We start from the raw sequence: 9591 nt of genomic DNA on the forward strand, positions 1-9591 counted from the left end.
TGACTGTGCTGTGTGTGTATTTGTAGTGTGGCTTGATTGGTGACAGCAGGCGTGGGTGATCAGAACTCAGGTGACTGTGATCGGGTAATTATCCTGGATGGTGACTGAAGTGACTGTGATGAATCCCTGACACTTATATGTGCACGAACAGCTTGTAACACTCCAAAGACAAAGGAAAACTTGAAATCGCGTCATATGACCCCAAAAACATGCAGGGCCCGTATGATTTGAGTTCTCTGGTGCCACTATGGCTATAAACAGTAGTGCATTTTGTGGCACTAAATCAACCAAAGCAATTTTGCAACAATAAAGCAGTCATATTGTATTTTCTAAATACCTTTTTAATGTATTTTTATTGTTTTATTATTATTTATATGATTAGGCTTAGAAAATGTATTAAATGCATAAATAAATTAAATAAAATATTACATTCATTCAAAGTGGTAATATTGTATTTGTTTATTGTTTCAATTATTAACATTTTCAAGGTTTTGGGCCAAAATAATTTAACGTTTTGAAGTTCTAAAAGTTATGTTTTCAAAGTACAGAAAATTTGATTCCTCATTATATGGAAAAATACAAAACCCATGCAATGTGGAAGACGAAGCAACTGATTGATATTTAATATATTTAAAGGAGATGTTGTTATATAATTTGTAATGTTTACAGCATAAAATAATGGAGGGGAGCATTATGACCAAACATATATCCATATTCAGTTTTAATCCTTATCTGAAGTCATATGAAAGCTTTGTTTGAGGATTTATGTCTTCACTCATATGTTGCATATGCAAAATAAAGGCGCTTTAACGATATATCAACACAGCATTTTTTAACATGTATGAGCTTCAGTCGAGAGAAAATTGCGGTTTCATATGGATCTGGGTTCATATATATGACTCTGAATATATGAATTCTCTTTGAACTTTTGTTCTGTGGAAAAGTTACAAAAAAATCTGTGTAAAGATTCTTCAGAAGTTCTCCTTTTAAGATTGACAAAAAAAAGTTTTAAAAATAATAATAAATTACTTATGGGTTCGGAACGGCATGAGTATGACTAAATGATGATATCATTTTCATTTTTAGGTGATTTAATATCTTTAAGGTTGATGAAAAACCTGAAAACAACACAAGAGATTTTAGCATTGAGATATTAAGGGGCCAGAGTTGATGCAGACGTGACCCAAAAGTTATAAACACTGACAAACTGAAAGCGACAGAAAGCTGATGTCTCTCTCAGCCAACCCTGAAATCAGACAATAAACGCTGGTTTCCTCACTCTCGACATGTTTTTCTTCTCTGTTTGTGTTGGCTGGCCTCTGTAATGGCCATGTTAAGCACGAACCCTCAATCCAGCGTCAGGTCAATGCTCCTCAAAGAGGCACTTAGTGGCTGCGGCATGCTGGGATACTGCAGGTGTGCAGTGAATATTAACGACCATGTCTGCCGGTCATGTGGAGTTCTGAGAATCAAGGTCAACAGGCTGAAGTTGTGTATGCCAACATCTGCAGATGAGTAGAAATCTGGTAACCCGCCACAGATGAGTAATCGCAAACCATGTGACTGACAGGACAATGAAAGAAAACAATACAAAGGCCAATCACGTAGAACACTATAGCAACACCTTGGCAACCATCCTAAACAGTCTTGTATTATGATGGCATGTTTCTAGAAAAAGTAAAAATGTTTCTAGTAAAAAAAAGTTTTAATAATAATAATGAGAATTTTATTTATTTATTTATTTATTTTTAGTTTGATTTTATAAACAGTATATACTTTGAAAACTTTTGAAAGGGAAAATCTCCCATTGACTTGCATTGTTAGAATGTTTATCAAATACAGTGCTGATGATGCCATTGTTATATTTGCATACGGAACTGTGGTTAGCCTTCTGTTTTACATTCATTTGCATACTCTGTTGTGATTGGTCTTTTCTTTTTTGCATCTATTTAGCCATTTAAAGGTGCAGTAGGAGATCTTGGAAAATGCTAACTTTAGCCTGATAGCACTGAAAGCGAACATCCCACCCTCCCTCCAATCGCCGTCCAAAGCCACGCCCCTGAACGCATATACGCTGACAGACCAGAATACCAGAGACAACATTATTACTACAATAGGCTACATCAGCGGTTCCCAATTCCAGCCCATGCTCCGAAGTGAAGTAAACTTCAACGGATTTCCCCCCGCTCAGGGAGTAGGGAGCAATGAACACTGTGTAGGGATCATATCGATCGGAACACAGTTCAGACCCTCTCATCTCCCTATAGTAAGATAATATCTGATTAGGCATACCTGAATTGCTAACATCACGCTAATCATGTTAGCAACATGTTAACAACATACTAATTGTGTTAACAACATGATAACAACGCGTTAATCGTGCTAAGAAACATGCTAATCATGTTAACAATCTTCTAAAACATGCCATCAACATGCTAATCATGCTGTGTTAAACAGGTTAGCAACATGATAAAACATGCTAGTAATGTGTTAAATCAGGTTAGCAGCATACTGATCATGCCAGCAACATGCTAAAACATGCAAGAAACTTGTAAGTCATGTTAGTAATGTGGTAAATACTGCTAGCAAAACGTTAAAACCCGTTAAATCGTGCTAACAATGTGCTAAAACGTGTTAACAGCATGTTAGATATAAACCCTGCTGAAAAAAAAAACACAATAGAAACCATCACATAATTTGTAATGGTTTTACTGGTTATAATGGGAATTTGATTGGTTTTAATGCAAACTGTAATGGACCCTGTTGGTCTCTACTGGTAACTGGTCACCTTCTATTGGTGGCTTGTTAAAACCAATAAATCCTAATGGAATGTGTCCCAAAACACACTACAGGAAACCATTTTTTAATGAATTTGATGGTTAATAGCTGATGGTTTGTAATGGTTGTAATGGTTTTTGTAGTGGAAACCATTACGAATTTTTATGATGGTTTCTATTGATTTTAGTTTCAAACAAAGATTTGTTCATACTTTTATGAGAAACACAAACAGTCACAGTTCCATTTGCACTCTCAAAATATTTCAACAATTATAATTTTAACATATTTCTGGTTGAAATTACAAAAGTACATTTTAGTTAGCAGATGGAGTTGTTGAATAAAACAGGCAGCGGTTGCTCCGCAGTAAAGTCCATGACAGACTTTACATCAACAGTTGTGTAGATGTTCTCGCACAAGCTGAATGAAATGTGCAGCACGTCGACTCATTAATTATACAGTTCTTATACAGCTGCTCGTGTTCTCTGGGAAATGTAGCGCAGGGTCATTTTTCAACACTGAGTCTAAGTTTGTTTGTCAAGGTAGTGAGAGGACGAAACATATTACACTGTGAGAAATATGTGTGTGCGTTTATTTGAGCATTAGCGTGTAAGTATAACCGAGTTTTCTCCAACTTTGCCTCAAGGTGGACTTCATCATGAGCTTTCACCGATTGCTTTATGAGACAGGCCGTGATAAACGAGGGCTATCTGAGGAAAAACGGAAATCAGATCACCCCCGACAGGCAATCCACATGACCACTAGCGCTTCCGCTGAGTCAGTAGCATGCTGTTGAGAGCGAGTATTGCTCGCAGATAATCAGTCAGGTAATAGCTTCCCGTTCTTCAGAAATGCCAGCCATCTGTTTGACCCTCTTTGTGTCTCAAAAGCATCAGCAGAGGGACGTCTGTTATATTACGCAACCTTCTCAATAAAGTTTTGAGGATTTGTGCATTAGCTTGTTCATTTTTGCCTGATTCGATTGCTTATGTTTTGAAGGGCTTTTCTCTCAGATCTCTGGGAACAAACTTTTGACAATATGATGCAACACTGAAGAAAATGCCTGAACCCAGTGACCTCAGTAGCTTGATTTTATCTTACCAACATTAATATGCTACATATAATTTATGATTAATTGATTAATGTGATTTTTAATAAGAATCTATCATATTCCAAATGAAATATAAAACTTTTTATTGGTAAATTATGAATAATCTTTTTTTCTCTCTTGCATCTATTAAGATCAATCAAAAATATATTTAAAATGATACAATCAAATAAATTAAACAATAATAAAAATATAATACAAAATGCTAAAAATAAATGATCAAATAAACAATGAAATGAAGAAAAATACTAAAATTAGCTAAATTACTAATTTCCAAAAATACCATATTGTGATTTACATGTTTCTATTGAATTATATCATAATGTAAAATTGCACACCCCTTGGTCTCATAAATACACCTAACTTTTACTAAGTTTGTGACTAAAACAAACTAGTTCATTCTGAAAACCTCTTCAAGCATCAGAGTTTGACGTCCCATCAGACATTTCACCTGAGACGGTTTGCAATCAGTGTCCTTCACATGCAGCTAATGGTTGAACATTTAGCGCTGATAGCGTGAGGGCAGATGAAGATGTTCGGAATAAGCAGGTGGATGACATGTTCTCCTCAGGAGATCTGCGCTCTCTCATCACCAAAAAAATCCATAGCAGATGATTAATGACTGACAGAGAGTGAGAACAACAGTCCATACGGGGGTGAACTGTCAGGAACACTGAATGAAAAAATCAAAAGACCATGCTGTTGCTATACTCTTCTGTGTGTTTTAGTGCGTTGCTATGCTGTTTTGAGTATTTTTATGGTGTTGTTATGCTGTTGCTATGCTGTTCTGAGTGTTTTACGGTGTTGTTATGCTGTTACTATGCTGTTTGGAGTGTTTTTACGGTGTTGCTATGCTGTTGCTCTGCTGTTCGGAGTGTTTTTACGGTGTTGTTATGCTGTTGCTCTGCTGTTCGGAGTGTTTTTACGGTGTTGCTATGCTGTTGCTCTGCTGTTCGGAGTGTTTTTACGGTGTTGCTATGCTGTTGCTCTGCTGTTCTGGGAAATGTAGCGCAGGGTCATTTTTCAACACTGAGTCTAAGTTTGTTTGTCAAGGTAGTGAGAGGACGAAACATATTACACTGTGAGAAATATGTGTGTGCGTTTATTTGAGCATTAGCGTGTAAGTATAACCGAGTTTTCTCCAACTTTGCCTCAAGGTGGACTTCATCATGAGCTTTCACCGATTGCTTTATGAGACAGGCCGTGATAAACGAGGGCTATCTGAGGAAAAACGGAAATCAGATCACCCCCGACAGGCAATCCACATGACCACTAGCGCTTCCGCTGAGTCAGTAGCATGCTGTTGAGAGCGAGTATTGCTCGCAGATAATCAGTCAGGTAATAGCTTCCCGTTCTTCAGAAATGCCAGCCATCTGTTTGACCCTCTTTGTGTCTCAAAAGCATCAGCAGAGGGACGTCTGTTATATTACGCAACCTTCTCAATAAAGTTTTGAGGATTTGTGCATTAGCTTGTTCATTTTTGCCTGATTCGATTGCTTATGTTTTGAAGGGCTTTTCTCTCAGATCTCTGGGAACAAACTTTTGACAATATGATGCAACACTGAAGAAAATGCCTGAACCCAGTGACCTCAGTAGCTTGATTTTATCTTACCAACATTAATATGCTACATATAATTTATGATTAATTGATTAATGTGATTTTTAATAAGAATCTATCATATTCCAAATGAAATATAAAACTTTTTATTGGTAAATTATGAATAATCTTTTTTTCTCTCTTGCATCTATTAAGTTTATTTAAAACAATCAAAAAAAACAAAAAAAAAATTATATATATATTTGTTATGCTTTGTTGCTCTGCTATTCGGAGTGCTTTTCGGTGTTGTTATGCTGTTGCTATGCTGTTGCTATGCTGTTCTGAGTGTTTTACGGTGTTGTTATGCTGTTTCTATGCTGTTAGGAGTGTTTTTACGGTGTTGCTATGCTGTTCCTCTGCTGTTCGGAGTGTTTTTACGGTGTTGCTATGCTGTTGCTCTGCTGTTCGGAGTGTTTCTATGCTGTTCCTGTTCTGAGTGTTTTTACGGTGTTGCTATGCTGTTGCTCTGCCGTTCGGAGTGTATTTACGGTGTTGTTATGCTGTTACTATGCTGTTCGGAGTGTTTTTACGGTGTTGCTATGCTGTTGCTCTGCTGTTCGGAGTGTTTTTACGGTGTTGTTATGCTGTTTCTATGCTGTTCGGAGTGTTTTACGGTGTTATGCTGTTTCTCTGCTGTTCGGAGTGTTTTTAGGGTGTTGCTATGCTGTTGCTCTGCTGTTCGGAGTGTATTTACGGTGTTGTTATGCTGTTGCTCTGCTGTTCGGAGTGTTTTTACGGTGTTGCTATGCTGTTGCTCTGCTGTTCGGAGTGTTTTTACAGTGTTGCTATGCTGTTGCTCTGCTGTTCGGAGTGTTTTTACGGTGTTGTTATGCTGTTTCTATGATGTTCGGAGTGTTTTTACTGTTTGTTATGCTGTTGCTCTGCTGTTTGGAGTGTTTTTACGGTGTTGTTATGCTGTTTCTCTGCTGTTCTGAGTGTTTTTACGTTGTTGCTATGCTGTTGCTCTGCTGTTCGGAGTGTTTTTACGTTGTTGTTATGCTGTTGCTCTGCTGTTTGGAGTGTTTTCACGGTGTTGTTATGCTGTTGCTCTGCTGTTCTGAGTGTTTTTCGGTATAGTTATGCTGTTGTTATGCTGTTCTGAATGTTTTATGGTGTTGTTATGCTGTTGCTCTGCTGTTCTGAGTGTTTTTACGGTGTTATGCTGTTGCTCTGCTGTTGGGAGTGTTTTTACGGTGTTGCTATGCTGTTGCTCTGCTGTTCAGAGTGTTTTACGGCATTGTTATGCCGTTTCTATGCTGTTCGGAGTGTTTTACGGTGTTATGCTGTTTCTCTGCTGTTCGGAGTGTTTTTAGGGTGTTGCTTTTACGGCGTTGTTATGCTGTTGCTCTGATTTTTTGAGTGTTTTTACAGTGTTGCTATGCTGTTGCTCTGCTGTTCGGAGTGTTTTTACGGTGTTGTTATGCTGTTTCTATGATGTTCGAAGTGTTTTTACGGTCTTGTTATGCTGTTGCTCTGCTGTTTGGAGTGTTTTTACGGTGTTGTTATGCTGTTTCTATGCTGTTTGGAGTCTTTTTACAGTTTTGCTATGCTGTAGCTCTGCTGTTCTGAGTGTTTTTACGCTGTTGCTATGCTGTTGCTCTGCTGTTCAGAGTGTTTTTACGGTGTTGCTCTGCTCTTGGGAGTGTTTTTACGGTGTTGTTATGCTGTTTCAATGCTATTCGGAGTGTTTTTACGGTCTTGTTATGCTGTTGCTCTGCTGTTTGGAGTGTTTTTACGGTGTTGCTATGCTGTAGCTCTGCTGTTCTGAGTGTTTTTACGGTGTTGCTATATTGCTCTGCTGTTCGGAGTATTTTTACGGAGTTGTTATGCTATTTCTATGCTGTTCGGAGTGTTTTTATGGTGTTGCTATGCTGTTGCTATGCTGTTGGGAGTGTTTTTATGGTGTTGCTATGCTGTTGCTCTGCTGTTCTGAGTGTTTTTACGGTGTTGTTATGCTGTTGCTCTGCTGTTCTGAGTGTTTTTACGGTGTTGTTATGCTGTTGCTCTGCTGTTCGGAGTGTTTTTACAGTAATATTATGCTGTTGCTATGCTGTTCTGAGTGTTTTTAGTGCATTGCTATGCTGTTGCTTTGCTGTTTTGAATGGGTTACTCCATTGCTATGCTATTTCAAGTGTTTTAGTGTGTTTCTATGCTGTTGCTATGCTGTTCTGAGTGGCTTTTAGTGTGTTGCTTTGTGGTTGCTATGCTGTTCTGAGTGTTTTTAGTATTGCTATGCTGTTCTGAGTGGGTTTAATGTATTGCTATGTGGTTGCCATTCTGTTCTGAGTGTTTTTGTGCATTGCTGTGCTACTCTGAATGTTTTTACTGTGTTGTTATGCTGTCTGTTGCTATGCTGTTCTGAGTGTTTTTACATTTACTTTACATGTAGTCATTTAGCAGACGCTTTTATCCAAAGTGACTTACAAATGAGGACAATAAAAGCAGTCAAAACTAACAAAAGAGCAACAATATATAAGTGCAAATGACAAGTCTCGGTTAGCCTAGTACACCACGTAGCAAGGTGTGTGTATATATATATATATATAGTTGATCACGTTCATTCATTTTCAACGTTGTGTACTAAGAACGTGGAGCAAAGGGGTGTCCTGCCGATTTGTTTTGGCTATCTTGTTTGGGTTCTGTTTTGCATTAGGCAGTTAGGGAAGTAAAATGTATTTTTATTTTGTTATTCGATTAGGTTATTTATTATCCCTTTTCCTTTCTAGATTTGTTTTGTTTGTTATTTTGGCCTTTGGGACATCCTGGAGAGATGCGCTTTATTTCACTTGTTTGTTTTAAAATAAATCTAATCATTTATTCTGACTAACATCGTGTATTTGTTTGATTATCGACCGGAGTGATTCGTACTTGGGATTCCATTACCACAACCCAGTTTTATTATGCCCTGTTAAGAGTTTTTTTTACTACCCCTAGGCACGGGGCGTAATATCAGGATAAAACCGTATATTAAAAACTAACATAAGCAGTAGTATTTACAAATAACAGCGTATCTAAAAGTATGAGACAACAACAAAAAAAAACATTGGCCTACCATTAAAAGCCGTGCTTGCACAGGTTCTGCACGATCCTTTTCAATATCCTCTGCGTCTCAATCGGGCTCAAACTGATAAGCGATATTAACGACGCCATTGTTTACAATACAACCGGAGCACATGCGCTGAGGTGAGGGGCGGGACGATTAGACGCGCACTAGAGGCGGTTTAGCCAATCACAACACACTGGGCTAGGTAACCAATCAGAGCCCATCGCCTATTTCTGAGGGCGGGGCTTCATAAAAGCAGGAAATGATCAGCGCGTTTATCAGAGAATGGACAGAGCATTGTGGAATAAAGGTAAATTATGTGAATAATAATGCGTTTTTAAAAAAACGAAGCATTAAGACATGTTAGACTGCACCCCATAAACACAATCAAGCCTAGAAAAAAAACAGGGAACCACCCCTTTAAATTAATCGAAAGTGACAGTAAATTTTTGCAAAAGATTTTCAAATAAATGCTGTTCATTTTGAACTTTCTGTCCAAATACAATTATCGCCATATTTTCTTGCCCGTCATCCGCCAAGTTTAAAGTCACGTTTGATCACGAGAGATTTAGCGAGTTTATAGTGGTTCTCTCTCGTGGTGGTTGGATAGATGATGTAATTACGGATAGGGAATTGGCCGGGTTGATTATCTACGCGTGCTCCTCCCGAAATTTGTTAATAAAAAATCACTTAAAAGTGAACGACAATAAACCTGCGAAATTAGAGGGAAATTAGATTATTTTTTCAAATGATCATAATCACATTTATTAATTTTACAGTCCTGCTACTAGCCTTTTATTTAGACAAAAAATCCCTTTAATTTGGGTGAGAAAGCTGGCGTTTTGAGTGGCATTTGCAGACAGATCCTGTCATGCCAGTGACTATATGCTACTGCAATAGACGCATTTTGCAGTATTAAGGTTAACAATTAATCGATTAATTGATCGTTAATTTAAACAACGATCGATCATGGAAATAATCTAAAATTGGCATCCCTAGTCACAAGTTCGTTACCAATAGAGTTCAATGAAACTAACTGTCACAGTCATCAGCTTGTGTGCCCTAGAT

Source organism: Sinocyclocheilus anshuiensis, unplaced genomic scaffold, assembly GCF_001515605.1.
Source record: "Sinocyclocheilus anshuiensis isolate Anshui unplaced genomic scaffold, SAMN03320099.WGS_v1.1 scaffold688, whole genome shotgun sequence".
In the NCBI taxonomy this organism is placed as follows: domain Eukaryota; kingdom Metazoa; phylum Chordata; class Actinopteri; order Cypriniformes; family Cyprinidae; genus Sinocyclocheilus; species Sinocyclocheilus anshuiensis.